Source organism: Anser cygnoides, chromosome 5, assembly GCF_040182565.1.
Source record: "Anser cygnoides isolate HZ-2024a breed goose chromosome 5, Taihu_goose_T2T_genome, whole genome shotgun sequence".
NCBI lineage: Eukaryota > Metazoa > Chordata > Aves > Anseriformes > Anatidae > Anser > Anser cygnoides.
This window is the reverse complement of record NC_089877.1, coordinates 39,838,683-39,855,310: the sequence shown is the minus strand read 5'-3', so window position 1 is coordinate 39,855,310 and position 16,628 is coordinate 39,838,683. Positions and strand designations below refer to the sequence as shown.

The window sequence follows — 16,628 nt, the reverse complement described above, 5'->3', positions numbered from 1 at the left end:
CTCCTCAGCCAAGAGCGGGCCAGGGTACAAGCCTGACCTCCACAAAACAGGCACGCCTTAACGTGTGGTGCGCATCTGGGGGTAATTTACACGTGCTGAGAGGAAAGGGGCGTCTGTGGCCCTGCCCGGTGCGCAAATAGGAGCCGGGCAGGAGGAGAAACGACGCTCACGCAGAGGGCGGAGGGACACGACCACGCTCCTCCAGGCCCCTCCGCCCTCCACTGGGCACAGCCCCCGCGCAACGCTATTTCCGCCCTCCCCTCGCCGTTTCCGGGGTGACAGGAGAGAAGGGGGGCGTGGCTGGGGGCGTGGCCGAGGCGGGAGGAGGCGGGGCGATCTGCGGGCGGGCCAATGGGGAGCGGCGATGGGCGGGAGGGGCGGGGCGAGGCGGCGGCACGTGGCGGGGCGCGGCGCCGCCCGGTTCCGCTCCTGCCCCGCGGGGGTCGCGCCGGTACCGGGCGTGCGGCCGCCGCCTGCGCCCCGCTCAGCGCCGCGGTAAGCGCCCCGCTGCGGGCTGACAGTGCCGGGGGGGGGGGCGGTAGGCTCGGTGCGGGCACGGGGGAGCGGAGCGGGGCCCGGCGGGGCACCGGGAGGGGGCGGGCAGCCGTACCGGGAGGGCTCCGCCGGGTCGTCCCCTCCCCCAGCTCCCGGTTGCCCCCGGTCCTGGTTCCCCACTCCTCTCCCTTCCCCCGTCTCCTTCCCTTCCCGGTCTCGGTTCCCCTCTCCTATCTTCCTCCCCGGTCCCGGCTCTTCCTCCCCAGCCCTTGTCTCGGTCCCGGTCCCGGTCCCGTTCCCAGCTGCGGAGGGTAACGGGGAGCACCCGGTGCCGCTGCATGCCCCATACCGGGAGGTGACCAGCCCCCCGTGATCCTCAGGAGACCTGTTTTTTTTTTTGGGGGGGTGGGGTGGGTTGGGGATGTTCTGAAAAGCCCCCCCCGGTGCCCGCGGGGTGCCCGGTGGGCGTCGTGGCAGGGGGTCTGTCGTGGGGCTGGGGTCTGAAGTTGTGCAGCGGAGAAACCGTGGGGTGGGAGGAGCGCCGTGTGGGTAGCGCGTGTTCAATAACCCTGACTGCACCCCAGAGCTACCGGCGGCGTTCCGTGCAGCTCCTTTTATTTCCCTATGGACCCCTTCAAAGACGCGGGGTCTGCGGCACTTCCTGGCGGTGTCACAGGCACGCACAAAAAGTCTGGTGTCTGAATAAGCGATGGAGGCTGCATGAAATGCAGATTGCCTTTGTAAGTGGCTTTCCGCTTCACGTGGAGGAATGAAATGTTTTTCATCCTGTGCCCCATCGTTTACCCCAAGTAAATGTTTTCAGTAGGTTTAACTGTACCCTGGGCGATGTTAGCACACTGCCATGAGACAGTAAGAAGAACAAATCCTGTTCTTTGACCGGGCTCTTAAAGACAGTATCCTCTGGGGATGTCCTGTTCCAGTGGTTCTTGCCCTGGTGGGTTTAGTGAATCCCTTAACTCGCCTCTCTGCTGCCTCCAAACTTTGTCTTGTAGGACTGGCAAAGAAAAATCCCGTGTCAGGATCCTATTGAGTACGGTGCCTTGGCATCCCGTGTGTTAGCTGAATGAATCCCTGCCGGGCTTGGTCATGCGACAGCACTCCTGCTTCCCGATAAAGTGAGTTAACCGACTGCTTGCCTAAGGAGCCACCATGGGAACGCTGACCCTCCCTGCCTGGAGCTAATCCGCGGCCTTGCTGATCGAAGTGAACTCCCTGATACTGAGTATTTGGTGCCCTTTAGGCCTCTGAGGGTTTGTGGCTGATCAGTAGCTTTGAAAACTGGGCTCTAAGATGCATGTTGATGTTTCTCTCTCTCAAAAGTGCATGTATTTCTGTATTAATCTTACTTACCTATCATAATGATCCACTACTGTATGTGTTAATGCAGTCCATTACATGGCAATGGGTAATTTAGAAAGGATCTGTCCATTTTTATTATCTTTATAATGGGTTAATGCACTTGCTGTGCGTGTTTGCTGCTTGGTTCTAGTTTAAATACTTTATATGCTTGTATATGCACATATCCTTTTTTGTACTTCCTTGGGGAAAAGTTTGGACTACGGGCCTCTTAACGTGTAGCTGCAGACATCTTTATTTTTTTGTTTTAGCTGTAAATTCCCTGCTGGGTTTATAAAATCATCTGCCAGAAAACAGGCCTTGCATCTGGCTATCTGCTATTGAAATTCTAATTGGAGCCTCTGTGCAACCTGCAGCCCCAGCCTCCTAAACGGAGTCTCCTGGTGCAGACTTATCAGAGGCGATGGAAATAATTTGCAAGCGAAATTTCAAGCTTCAGTGATGAAAAATGCCCATGCTGAAGGCCTGATAATGTGCTTAAAGGCTCTGGCTGCATACCCTGGATTACAGGGTAGGTGCTTGTTTAAATGTGGTAGCTGACTTATCAGGGTATATGACTGACTAAATTTTCAAGGGACAACGTTGCAGGGATATTAAAGAGCGGAGACGTTTGTTTTAAGCAGTGCGTGCTGGAAACATCCAAAACTTTGCCTGAAGAAACTGCGCAGAATTGATTTGCATCAAGTTTCTTGTCTTGCTGTGTTTTTTTTTAAAGGCTTGGGTAAAACTTTTCTCCGTGAGGCTTTTAGTGCACGCTTCCGCTGACAGCTGCCTGTGCTCTGATGCATAGCATTAACCTAGCATGTGTTCTGGGTAGCGTTATCTGTGCTTGAACCACAGTTTTATAAATCGAAAGCACCATAAAGCAGGTCCAGCCGGAGTTTATGCCAGCATGCTGAAGTGAAAAATGATGAGGAAGCAGGAGGAATGAACTTGTTACTCAGCTGTGCACCCACAAACCAGAGGAGCGGGTGCGTTGTTTTTGCTGCTTCATCTTGGTTGGTGTGTGTGCTCTAGGCGTGGAGTGGTGCTGTACTGTTCAGAGCGGTTGCATCAATGGGTGGGTGTCTTGCACGTGTTTCTTTCCCGGTCCCAATCTCCATATGGAGATCTTTGACATTGCCTGCGTGGGTGTGGGGAACAGCCATGCTCAAATCCTTCTGCTCTGACCTGTTTCTGGCTTGGAGGCCTGCTCTTGGAGCTGGACCCCACACGTAAGCATGTTCAGACACTGCTCGTGTCTGGTTTAATTTATCCTTCCCCTTTAATTGGTACTTTACATTTGATACACGCTCCTAATAGCAAGAACAATTATGCAATAGGAAAGCTGAAGGAAAAAGCAGACGATTCACCAATGCTTGCGTGCAGATCCTCAGCTGCAGTGAATTGTTACAGCTGCCTTGCAGAGCAGTGGCAATCCACACCAGCTGACTGTTTGTCCTTTGAAGTGCTTAAATCAAGATCAGATGCCTTTCTGAAAGATGTTCATGGTATTAACACGTAGCTGGTGCAAAGTTCATTTGTGTGGTAGGTGAGATAGCTCCCCTCTGCAGGGGAACTACTGGATGAAATTCTATGGCTTATGCTGCACAGGAAGCTGAACTGGGGGATCTTTGTGGCTTTTATTTTCTTTCCCTCCTACCCTTAAGATCTGTGACTCTCTAAACCACAAAAATGGAGTCAAGGGGAGGTAATTCTGTTGGAGAAATCTGACTCAGTACTGTGTGGGTAGTGTGTGGGGGCAAATGTTGATGTTCGTGTCTTCTAGCCAGGCTGCCAGGACTGAGCAGCCAGTGTGCTTTGTCTTCTGGTGCTGAGATGGGACACTGACTCACCAGCTGAAGGACTGGGAGAGCATTGTACTTCTGCTAGATGCTTTCTGATGCTGTGTGCTCTTAGCTTAGTGAGGTTGCTTCCCTTCCTGGCTTCCAGCCTGTCCTCAAGGTGTAACCCTTTGTTATACCTGTACTGTCAACGTTACCCAGTAAACTTGGATTTCGAATTACTCCCAAAGAGCTGTTGACCTTGTTGACTGGGAGGCCAAGAAGTCCTCTGAAATAAACTGCTGTATTCCTTGAGCCTGTTTTGGACTGCATGCAGTCTGCAAGCATTCATTCCTTCTCTGTGAATTCGACTCGGAAAAATTCATGGAGCTTGTGAATCTGCTGAGCTTGACAGCTGGGGTGTAAGGATGTTGCTGGAGCTGCAGGGACAGTAGTGATGCTGAAAATGAATGCAGGCAGAAGCTTAAGTGTGCTTTGGAAGTGTCATTCACGGTTCCTCTAGCTCTTGCTGCTGGCAATCCAAGAAGGTTGTCACAGAGGTAAGGCCCCAGGGTGCCTGCAGTAGGTTGTCGTTTCCTGGATTGGGAGCTGTCTCCTTGCAGCGTGGTGCAGGGTCCCCATCTTGCAGGGATGTGAGGGTTTCAGGGTGACTTTTTCTTTGATTTATGAAGTTATGGCCTCAGGTCTTGGCTGTGTCATCAGCGTGCCTTTCACTAGCCAGAACGTGGCTTCCCGGTGAAACGCTGAGATTTCAGGTTTCTGAATCTCAGCTCCCAGCCCCTTTGGTGCTGTTGTTTGGTGGCACGGTGGGCTGGGTTAGAACAAAATAACCGCCTTCAAAACACTTGTCTCTTCTTTTCCTTCTTTCCATTACTGTGTGTTCCTGTGAACAGTTAATCCAGGCTCTACCAACACGAGCAAGCGACAAGAACTGTGGAAGTAAGTGGGTTTTACAGCTCAGTGAAACCACCCGCTTGCCTCGCTGGTGTGGAGAGAGGGGTGAACGCTTAGCTGCTTGTGCTGTCTGGGTTCCTTGCTGCTTCAGGTCTGTAGGCTTATTTGTGGAAACCCTGCGTGTAGCTGATGGCTCTGCTGTGTCGTTACCCTGATTATCACTGAAGTGAGGTTTCCTCCAGTCAGTTTCGAATGTCAGTCAGCGTAGGTGCCAACACTTCTGGCAGTCTTCCACTACCTCTGTTTTTTCTCTGCTGTTGTGGGCTTTGCCTCCAGGATCAGATCTTGAATTCCAGCGCTGAGGAGCGGGGGTGTCGCTGTGGTGACACTGAGCTGCTGCGTGTCATCAGACGGGACGGGGCTGGAACAGGCTCCTGTGGCACAGCTCCGGCCGCCTCTGCAGGGACTGCGTTGCTGTGGTGGGAGAGCTCGTCTCACTTCGCATAATGTGCTGTCCCTGCGACAAAAGACAGACCGAGCCCGGATTTTCCATCATGTCCTTTCCTACAAGTTCAAGTGATAACTTGCCAACTGTTTGGAAAGCACATTGGGGCACTTGTTACCTTTTCTTGTAGGAAAAGGTGGTATGAAGGAAGGAGCTGAGGGCCGAGCACAAGCAGTGTGGATTTTGAGCTCAGTCCTCGTGCTGAAGAGCTCAGCAAGTCAGGTCACTTCATCTTTTCAGCAAAATCCTTCCTTCGTTCCCTAGCCATATGGATAGGCCTGTGTCTGCTTTAACTTCTTTGAGATCAGGGCTATTTCTTTGTGCATGCAGGCAGAGTTGGGCAGAAAGGGGCTGTAGGCCTCGCTGAGTCCTTTAGGTAGATTGCTGTGTAGTATGAAGCACAACCACAAACGTTTGCCTAGCTGGGTAGGTGGAAGATGCATCCTTGTACCAGTGGAAAGGAGGAAATGGAGGAAAAGATCATTGGGATTGCCTTCCCTAAGCGCCAATGGAATTGGTGCTCAGCCTGGACAACTGCGTTATGCAGTAGTTCAGCAAAACACTTGAGCATGCACTTCAGACAGAGGAGGAGGTGCAAGGGTTTTAAGTTTGCTTTTTTTTAAAAAAAAAGTAGGGAGAAAAACAATTTGGTGAAATGGATGAATATTCTCGTTGAATTTTGCACGTGTATTTGTGCTGGGTTTATGTTTATTGAGCTTGGGGAGAATTTGCACCACTTTAACTAAATCTGTGTTTAAATCCACTTAAGTAAAATTCCCAATACAACTTGTACATGGAGACCAGGCTGAAATCTCATTAATTTTAATAGGATTAAGCATGTTCTTTTGGTGAGTCGTCTTCTCTATCTTTCTTTGTCGGGCTTCTCTGTATTAAAAAGCAGGATAAACCTCTCTGCTCATCCATCTCTGTGCAAATGCTTTGACAGTCTCAGGAATATGGCTCTGGTTGCATACAGTAATTCTTCATACATTTTTTTTTCTGCGCTTTCAGCTGTAGTCCTTCTGTATCCAGGCTTTTATTGGATTTTGCTACCCCTAAAGGCCCCAAAACTTCTGACAGCAAGTCATAGTTAAGTGTTCGCCTGGTAAGTTTCTACCCTTAAAATGATTTTTTTTTCACGCCATCTGGAATGGGTGTGAAACAAGTCCATCAGGAGAGGGAGAATTGGTTGAAGTTAGCAGGAACTGTGTGTGTCCAGATGAGCGAGGACAAAATTTGTACCTATTTGTGAACTGGGAATATGCTGAAGAACAGGGAATAAAAGGACCTAATGCTATGAATGCAAACAGGTTGAAGGGAAATACAGGGGATCTATTTAAAATCAAGTAAGCCATTAATTGGAAAGGAGACTGTGTAAGGCATTTGTGCTATCTGTGTACTCTTCCTTTCCTCATTTCTCAATGTACATTTTCCTCTGAATCTAACTCTTGACTATTTTTTATCTGTATAAGTATGTAAAGAACATTATGAGAACACTCCCTTTCCCTCTCTTCAGAATAGACAAACTCTGCAGCAGGTACTTCTACTCGTTCCTGGAATGCCCTTAATGACACTTGGTATGTATACACTCTCATATGAAAAGTAGACCCAGGCACTAAGGTGGATGTGAAGAGACTGGATTGATTTGCGTTTCCAGCTCTGACCACTTCCTCCTATAGCTATAGGATCTACAGAAGGCTGTTGTCTTCTCATGCCTCCTGTTCCGCCCAGTGAGATAAGGGAGGCTTGGTCTCTCTTACCTCCACTGCGCTCTTTTGAACTGATGCCCTGTTGCATTACGGCCTGCTATGCGTTACAAAGGTTAAGCTGCTGTATGTGTGTCAGCAAAGCTGACATCATCAGCTTATCCTTTTGCTGGAAGAGTTAAACACCTTCCCCCTCCGACAGAAGTTACACTGGCAGGAGCATTTGCACTTCAGTTCCTATATCTAATCAAAAAGGAGAGCGTGTTGGAAAATGTCATGGAATAAACTTTTTTTTTCCCCCCAAACAACAAACAGGAGATTTACTTACTCAGCAAGTTAAGGATGGGAGTGTCTGATGGTCGAGAAGCATCTAGTGATAAGGTCAAATTCCCAGTGTCAGAGCAAAGAGCATCCCCATTTACTTCCTAAATCTTTACAAAAGGTCTTCTGGATGCTAGTCTAATTGTTAATGAACAGAAGGTGTTGCTGTAAACTTTTTAATGCTTTTCTCAGCTGTGCTGATCCAGGGTTTTTCCTTCTGAGACTAATTTTCTCTAAGGTTATGTCCTCTTGTTTCTAAAACTGTCCCAACTGATCTACAAAAATGATGTTGTCACTAGGATTTCACAGTAATTTATGTGAATCTTCATGAGTGTTTCTGTCACTCTTGGACCTGAAGAGGCTTTGATAAAAGAACTCTCTTACCCCATAAATAGTGAGCAGGCCAAGAGCCCTTGGAGCATTTCTGCAGGGCAGCTGGTTGCATGACAGGATCTCCTCTTGCGTAGGGATGCCTCTCAGGTTAAGCTTGCTGTATCCCTTATTCCTTGCTAGATTCCTTACCACAACAGATCCTTGGTAAGTGATTAATAGCTTGCTAAACTTTGCAGGCTTCACTAAGATTATATCTTTGTGCACATCTAATCCTTAGACATAAACCATTGAACAAGCCTGGGGCTAGGAGTGGATACAGCCACATGGAGGCTCCTTACCTCTTAATCGAGTGCATTTTGCGGTCTTGAATCTTAAGTCACTGTCTTATTTACAAGTAAGCTTTGCAACGTATCAGTAAATACATTGCTGCTTCTCTTATATGAGTGAGGTGTATAGTTTCTTCCACAACACCATCCTCAGAAGGAATATCTGAATGAAAGAATTTTAGAATAAAATAGAAAACGCTTGGCAGGGGAGAGATTGTTTTTCCTCTGCCTTGCAGCTGCAGGTTTTCGATACACCAAGCTGTTCTTTCTGTGTTGTGTGTTCTACGCTTGGTCTCTGACCCCTCTGAAACTGGAAACAGATGTAATGCAAACTGTGGAGTGGGCAAGTAAGTGGTCCTCTGGGAGCTGACTGAGAACTGCAAATCCTTGTGCTAAACGAGCTCTTAGCTTATTGCATGTCTTGGGGCAAATCCATTTATTTACAGAGCAGTACTGAAATCAGCAGAGGTTCCTTCTGCATTTGAAGTATGTGCTCCAAGATTGTGATTCATGAGGTATATCTCACAGTGCACTCAAGCATTCACATTTACAGTTGCTGCTGCTCAACATACAGTGAGTGCCATCCAGTGAACATACTTCATATGTCCAATGGCAATGATTCATCTTTGTAAAGGATATCTGGATGAAGGAGAGAATTTGTGAAACAAAAATCATGCACAAATTTATTTTAGTAATTTATTAGACATGTAAGAGATGGTGCAGGAGACCACAGGTGGTTTTAATGTGCCTGTGTGTGTACTTTACCTCTGTTGCCACCCTGATAGCAAGGTTGAGGTGAAGAAACTAAGTGAACAAAGATGTTAGAACTGAGTGTAAACAGTTTGCTTTCTATCTTGGCAAACTAATGTACAAATCATGTTGTTAGACACAAATAAAAGATATTAGCAAGAATGCTATCAGGAAACTTGACTGTTTCCACCAGTGTACTTCTGCCCCTGTAAATGGCTTTTGTTACAGTAGCTTGGAAAGAGTTTGTAATGCCAGCTTAAAGCTAACAGTTTTATTTCTTTATACAGTTCCAGTAAAACGCTGCATGCCCCTGACCTGTCGTTAGTACATCTGCTTTGCTCCTGCTGAAGACATCAGTGGCTGAAGTCCTGTGTACAGGTGAGCGCTTGCAAAAAGGTCCCGTGTTCACTTCTGATTTTTGCCCTGCAGAGGTGCAGTGCAGGCTCTGTTGTTAATGACTTGGTTCACTTTTTCTCTTGTCTCCAGGAAGGTTATTGCTAGAGGGAAATGGAGGAAGTGTGCAGCAGCTCTAAGAATCAAAGACTAAATGGTGGGCATGCAGTTGAAGTGGTTACAGTTTCTTTAATGTTACAGGCATTAGTATGTGGAAAGAGTTTCCTGTCTTTGCCTATCAGTGCTAGAGGATTTGGTAAGCAAGATTTGAAACCTAATTCTTTCTGAGATGACTGTCATATGAACAAAAAATAAGGTGTGAACATCTAATCCTCACTGTAGGGTTCTTTTTCTGCTACATTATCTGCTTGGGCAGATTTACCTGACAATACAATTCCAGGCAATTGAAATCTAAGTGCACTCCTGTAAAGTGGCTTGGATGCTGCAGAAACTGAGTGCTGAGAAAGAAGCTTGATTTTTTTTTTTTTTTTTTTGTGGAGAAGCTGGTGGAGATGATCACTTCTTTCTAGGGCAGAGGAAACCTTTAATTTCTCCACACTTGTGAAGATCCTTGCACTGAAAGCTAAAAGTACTGGTTACTTGACTATTCAGTGACATACCAGCTCTCAGGAATACGAGTTGTTATAATAGCTTTGTTAAATCCTCCCATGGATGCTTGCATACTTAACTCTAGATGCAGCTGGCAGGGCTGGTGGTGTTTCCCTGCCCTGCTGTAGCTTTTATGTGTCTCTGGCATCATTACTCTGAATTAGGACCCTGAATGTGGGGTGGAGCCTCTTCTGATGGAGAACCCCTGTTCTCGTGGTGCTTTTTGAAGTCTTCATGGTTACTGACATTAGGATAATTTATGTACTTCCTGCAAATGATAAGGGGTCTGATATAACAGTGTCATTTATCTCCTAAATGGCCAGAATAAATATCGCCTGAATTGTTTTTTTCATTCCTGCACTGCAGGTGAATCAATTTCTTGAAGGCAAATTTAACTCCCTCAGGGTGTAGTTAAATAGCATTTTGGTGTGCTGTTTGCCCATTACAGAAAGGGAACTGTGGTTTGAGAGGAAGGGAGGCCGTGTCTGACCCAGATGGTTTGCGATAACTTCACGTGGCACTTGAGTGGTGTTTGCCTGAGCAGGGCCTGGCGCAGGGGGTAGAGGACAGGAGGAAGAGACGAGAGTTTCACAAGATGGCTTTGTCATCAAGCTTAGAGATGAGTTTTCAGGTTAGTTCATGCTTTGGCTAAATGTACCACTTATGCAAATATTTTGTTGTTGATGGCTAAGGGTCATTGCTCTCTTTAGGTGCAGGCTAGCCATGCTACGCAACAGGACATGCAACTTGGTCACAGCTTCTGGTTTCAAAGAGGTTTCTCAGTGTCCCAGTTTGAATCTTGTCCAGTCCTTTCTGCATTGAAAGAAAATTCACCTTTTTTAGTACCTTGACAGGTTTTTGTAGGGTTTGATCCTTGTTGAGATTTGATGTTAAGATTTGCTCTGTTGGTTCATTTCACGTAAGCCTAAAGACAGGATTCTGTGTGAAATGCCAAAGTACATCTTTTAAAGAAGTTAAGTGTCAGAGCTCAGTCTAGCTTGTTGTAGTATAGTTTGAGTTAGTTCTGCATGCTGGGCACGGGGCTGACTTCTGTTTGTTCAAACATTAACTTTGGAATGACAGAGGAGAGCTGCAAGAGCCTGAGGGCTGTTGCCCCACAGGCAGTGGAAGCGTTCACTCTGTTTCTTGTTTGTTTATGCTTGGAAGTTTGAGATTCACGCTGCTGAAGCCTGATGCCCTCCAGTTGCTGACAAAGGTGGGAGGTTGGTATTGGTTGTGACCTTCCTTCATAGTGCCTTGGTCCAACAATATTTTAAGGCTCAGGGAACCAACCTTCTCTGCCTTTTTGCCTTCTGGTGGTGAGGATTGGCATTACCAGGAACAAGCTGGGAGTTTGCTTTCAGCTTCTTACTAAGACAGCCACAGCCTTCCACAAAGGGCCATTTTCCCTCAAATACTGAGAAGAGATGAGGGTTCTGCAATGAACTGACCCACAGCAGAGAGGGAACCTGAAAAGAAGACTGCTGGCCCTCTGACCCATGTGTTTGCTTAAAAGATGCCTCCAGAGCTTTCTCTGATCTTCTCTGCAAACTTCAAGGTTTCTGGATGATTTAAGAAGCAAACAAGAAGCTTCAAACGTGTAGACAGTTACCTTTGTCTTGGGATATATAATATCTTAAAAGAATAGTGATAGGTTTTTGAAGCAATTCCGTACCAGATTGGGAAGAAAGCCTAAAGTAACTTGCTTGTGAGAGTGAGTGAAAGCATCCCTCTCACCCTGCAGGCTAAAAATTCTGACAATTGGGAAGGGCTTATCTTTTCATGGCTGTAGCTCTTCCTTCTGCCAGGGCATATGTTATCACTCTGAGGTTCCTGTCCTTCTGTATGGATGACTTTGTTGTTTATGGGGCAGATCTTGGTTTACCACAAATCACATTGTACTGAGTCAAGGAAATCTGAGCTGGTGCCAATTCACTTTGTGCGCTTGGCTCTCAACCTGCCCAGTTTACGGGTGTGATTCAGGGCTGCTTCATGCCTAGCTAAACAGCCTTTAGCAGGAGCAAGAGTTGCCAAGAGGGCAAGGTTGGGTTTGTGGGTGGAGGCCCCAGCAGCCAGCTGATGTCCATCCTGTGTGGTGGACTTGTCTGATGTGTAGTTCTGAGGATCCTAAACTTGCTTTGAGGGAGGAGGCTGAAAAAGTGTTGTTCCCTGGTGTTGGCTGCCTGCGTCCCCACTCATCAGCATTTACAGCCTCTTCTCATTCCAGATTTGCAAAGACTCTAGCAGCAAACTGGATTTGGAGCAAAAGGTGGTGTTTGGTCAGCAGGAAGTACATGTTAATTCAAGTGTGAATTGCTTCATTCTTGACATGCCTTTTGTTTTGTTTGATTTCATTAAGTCACAGCCTGTTCCACTTGTTGATTCCTGACCTTTGGGGAATTACAGATGGGATCAGACTGGTTTGTATTGGATTAGGATAGAGCTAAATTCTTCAAAAAAACACTGTTCAGTGTATTGAAGAGAGTGGTAAGAGTTAGTACTTGTAGTGTGGCTTTCACAGACTTGTCCTTATCCTCGTTTTTGTTGTCCATGCTTGGACAGCCTCCCCCAGGGCAGTCTCTTGACTCAGATAATTAGTGTATGCTGACCTCATTTTTGGACCATGGTGGGCTATTCTTGTTATTCTTTTTGGCATTTCTAGTCCAGTGTTCCCTTCATTACATGATAAGAATATTGTTGGCATAAAATCAATAGCCAGGAGTTTCTAATGGGTTCAGTCTGTGCTGCTGCTCTTAGGACGCAACTGGAGAAGTAAGACTAACTGCTTGCTTTTGTTTTGAGCCAAGGTGTTCTAAGTTGAGAGAGGACTTCTGGCTTTGTTTTTCAAAGTAGAAATCTCTAATCAGTGAAAGGCAAAGTACCACTCAAAGGGATGTTATTCTAACAGGCATGCAATAATGTTGAAAATCTGTTTGAAATCTGTGTTCAGGTACGTATCATATCTCAGCCTGCTAGGTCTGTCTGTGTTTGGAAATGAAGAGAGAAAGTAACAGCCAGTGGCAGTCTTCAGGAGTCCATAGGATAAGGATAGAAACGTGTAACATATTGAAATACTTAGCAGAGCTACACAAAAGTCTGTGTGGGTTCCTTTAGGAAAAAGATCCCATCAGTTTGAGACATATCTCTTCCAGCTGTGTTTTGCAATTGCAATTTTTCTGCTGTAAAATGTAAATTGATAAAAAGCATCTGTGTTGATGAAATCCATTTGAACTGTGTTTGTCTTGGTGTTTCTTCTTATGAAGATCAGACCCTCTTCTCTGCCTCTACGAAGGAGGAGGAAAAAAAAGGAAATGGACATTCTCTAAAGCTGCAGAGTTCTACTCGGTTGAGGCAAAATTTCTAAGTAATGGTAGTATCTTATTTGATCAAATAGAGTAGGTGGGAGGATAAAGCAGACCTGGTATTCAGGTCACGCTGTGAAATGGTTTTGGGGTCCTTGTTAGCAGCATCATAGGCAGATCTTCTATATCAAGCTCAGAAGGGTTCAGAAAAACTTACTGCTGCGTGTGCAGCCCCTTTTCTATAAATGAAATACACTTTGTACAAAGACAGTTGTATGGGGAAGGCTTTGAGGAGCTCAAGCCAAGGCTATTTTACTTAATTGATCAGTGTCAGGAATCAAAACTTAAATAGATTCCTCTGAAACTGCAAAGAGGGAATGTGGAATGAGGTGAGTGAGCACATCAGTTGCCACGTAGGAGACAAGTGACCCAAGAGCAGAGAACCTGCAGAGCAGCTGTGGGTGCCCTGCTCCCAGCCTGTGTAGCCAGCTGAGTGGTGCTGAGCTGGGCTGGTACTTCTACAGGTGCTGCCTGGACAGCCACAGAAATCAGTGAGTAAGGAGAAGGAAGGATGTATTTATCACCTGTATGTTCAGATGACTGCTAGGTTTAAGTTTAGGTTGGTGTATGGCTTACAGAAGATTTGTTGGCTAGGAACCTCCCACAGGGAAGGCCAGCAAGGATTAGGAGAGCTGCTATTGAATTTGATTCTCCCATTGTTTAGAAAAATAGATGCGGCTAATCTTCTGCACCCACCATGCCTGGTGATTTCCACATCTTTTAAGCTGTCAAAATCAGAAAGCAGTGAGGCCTGTGGCCAGCCACCCTTATTTGTTATTGCTATGAATGTCTTCCTGGCTTGGAGATTTTGAGACGAATCCTCATGATTTGTGTCAGCATATATACGGTGAAAAGCTCCCCTGTGTCAGACTGGTTTGTGATAATCTGGAATGTGTGATAATGTGTTTTTGCTGCATCTCACCTGGCAGCCCTTCCATATAAAGCTACCTTTGTCTTTTAACTAGAGTTTTACAGTTTAAAAAGACGACTCCTACATTATAGGGGTTTTTGAGTTGTTTTGCTTTCAATAATAACTTACAGTGGAGGCAGGATTTTTGAATTAAATCTTTTAACTCTCCATATTTTAGGATTTGTGCAGAGATCCTGCATCCTTAGAGAAAAGAGAGGTCCAAAAATGCTCTCCTTAAACCCAATTCTTTCAGCGTTGAGCAAAAGTTCCCCTTCAGTCATTGTACTGGGATCACTCTGACCATTGCCATGCTGTCTGAATGTCTCTTTCTGAGCTCTCCATGGTGTTGCCTTATGCCTTTGTAATGTAGGGTGCCATCACTTCTGAGCATGGTCCTGCTCAAAACCATGCACAGTCTTAAATTGCTGAGCAAATCTGCAGACCCGTGTGTTCTAAGCAGAGGTGTTCTCTGTTTCTAAATGCCTAAAATTAGCATTATAGCTACCTGAACCTACAGAAGAGCATAATGATTTCTCAAAAATATCTGAAGTGAAAGATGACGTTGAAGTTATTAGCTTCAGTGAAATTTAACCTGACCTGTATTGCTAGCAAATTGCTGACTTGTAAAAATTCTGCAGGGCCAGGAGGTAGGCGAGTGACCAGACATTTAACACATTTGTGGTTTTATTTGTTCGAAAAGTAACACCTGGTTAATTGTACCTTCAGGCTGAAATCCCTTCTTAAGTCCCTCTTAACTCTGGACTTGGGAGTTTCAAATTTAATAACACCTCAGACCAGTTCTGAGTGTACGTGCTGTGTTTTAACATGGGAGGGCTGCTTCTGGCTTCCAATGCCATCTATCAGGAAGCACGAAGCACTTGTACTGCAAAGTAAATGCTTCTCTAGGTACTTAGAGCCCAAAAACATGAGCCTGCCTCCTACCCACGTAGAAGGGTATTTGGTCTGTATTAGCTTGGTGGCTATGGAGTTCTGGGGTGATTTCTTTTTGGGTGGTGTTGAAAGCTGTTTAATTTGAAACACGTGGTAGCAGATGCCCTGTGTACAACCTCATGTTCCAATGAGACAGCAGTATTTGCTATCTTTTTTGGGTACGGATTATACTAGGGAAGGTTGCGGTTTTGCCATAGCACACATTTTTATTCCTTGGAAGAATTTGTGTTGACAGATTTATTGTCCAGATCCAGCTATATGCAGTTAGCATTTGGCAGTTCATTTTTCTTTATATTAAAATGGGATTGTTTCAGATATTCCAAAACAAGCCATATTTTCACAAATGAAACAGCTGTCCAGTCACTTTTCACAGGAAAAGTCCTGCAGAGTAGTAGTTCTCACCATCTGAAATGCAGAACTTGGCAGTGAACATGGGTGAGGAAGGATGATGGGTGGTGGTAGATGGGGAAATTCCTGGTTTTAGGCTTTAACATTTGTTTTGTCAGAGGTAACCTGTGATGGGCATAAAGTCTTAACAGTGCCAGTGTGGGCTTTTCTCATTAGTTAGGTAAGAACTGTGTGAGCTGCCCCGTGCTCAGAGGAAGAAGTGGGGAGTGCAGGTGAGGAACTGAGGCAGAGAAAGACAGAGGCAGTCAGCGATGTAGGAGATGAGTCAAGCTGATAACATTCAAAACAAAACTAACCAAAAAAGAACAACCACAAAAACCACCGGGGCTCTATCTGCCCAAGATTGTGAATCAGTAGCGCTGCCTCGCTTCCATGGGAAGCTGGAAGTGGAGAAGGAACCTGAGCTCTGGTTTTGTCAGCTGTCAGACGTGGGCTGTAACCACCAAAACTTCCTTCCCCTCTGCGTTGTTTGTGGGGGAAAGGTTGTTTGTGGGGCGAGTCGCTGAAAGTCTCGAACCTCAAGAATATAGCCCTTTATCTGTGTGAATGAGGTCTGCCATTCAGACTCTCTGATTAATCTGCCTGTTGCATGGAAATGGCTTTCCATTCCTTGTGGAGCATGGTAGCTGCTGACCTTGCACAGATGCTTCTCCCTGTTGCTGCTCCCCGTGAGCTCTGCAGAGCACAGCCTGTGGTGTACAACATCGTTTGTCAGCGTGGAGCCTGAAGGGCTTTATACTTGGGAAACTTTCACATGTCAGCCAAGTCCCAGTTTAATCACAGAGCTCCTCAGCAAACCTTGGAGTTCCACCCCTCTCAGAGAGTCTTTAAAATGTTTGTTTTAATTATGTAGAACATTTTGGAAGTCTCATTAAACATTTGGCCATTTACAAGCAAAAGAATAGATTTTCTTGCATAAGTGGCAGCTGGACAAATACTGTAGCAGCTGCAAACTTCTTTTAAAGATCACCATTTCCACGCCAGTCTTCAGAGGTTGCAGCAGCTCAAGTAGCCTTGTCAGAGGCTGTCTGCTCAGTAGCTATGGTTTATCCCTTGCTTTCTAGCTTAACATCCATCTAAGTTGGTCAGACGTGAATCTGGAAGGAGGTGTTGGTGACGCTGAACAAGGATGCTCTGTTCTTTTGAGTTTGTAGTTTGCAACTCTTGGCATCTTCGGGCTCATTCCCTGGAGCTTGTGAATGTTACTGCAAACGCTGCAGTTGCATTTGCTGTGGGCTGTGTGCCATACAGGCTGGTGGGGGATTCAGCCATAGATGGGGACTAAAATGACTAAAATAAGATGGGGACTGAATGAGGGGGCTCATATTTAGGGGCAGAGAGGATGTATAATCTTGTGACTGCTTAATCAAATTGTTTTCACTTAGTGGTTTGTCCTTGAGAGTCAATATGGTGGAGTCTTTGTGGACTCAGGCAAAAAAAAAAAAAGTATGTATCGTACAAAGCCATTTTAGTGGACATGTATAGGGAGAAACGTTGGAAGAGC

At 46.0% G+C, this 16,628-nt stretch overlaps 1 protein-coding gene across 9 annotated transcripts in view; it reads left to right on the top strand.

The window, feature by feature from the left end:
- The first annotated feature begins 378 nt into the window (after positions 1-378).
- Positions 379-16,628, top strand: part of C5H11orf24 (chromosome 5 C11orf24 homolog) — a 30,960-nt gene continuing 14,710 nt past the window's right edge. For 2 of the 9 annotated variants that reach the window (XM_066997965.1, XM_066997960.1), the window contains exons 1-4: positions 379-495; positions 1,509-1,631; positions 2,739-2,843; positions 8,779-8,869. The gene's annotated coding sequence lies outside the window, so the exon portion shown is untranslated. Of the gene's footprint in view, positions 496-1,508; positions 1,632-2,738; positions 2,844-6,613; positions 6,633-8,778; positions 8,870-16,628 lie in introns of those variants that run through there. The other 7 variants (XM_066997964.1, XM_066997959.1, XM_066997961.1 and 4 more) reach the window with 6 other exon arrangements.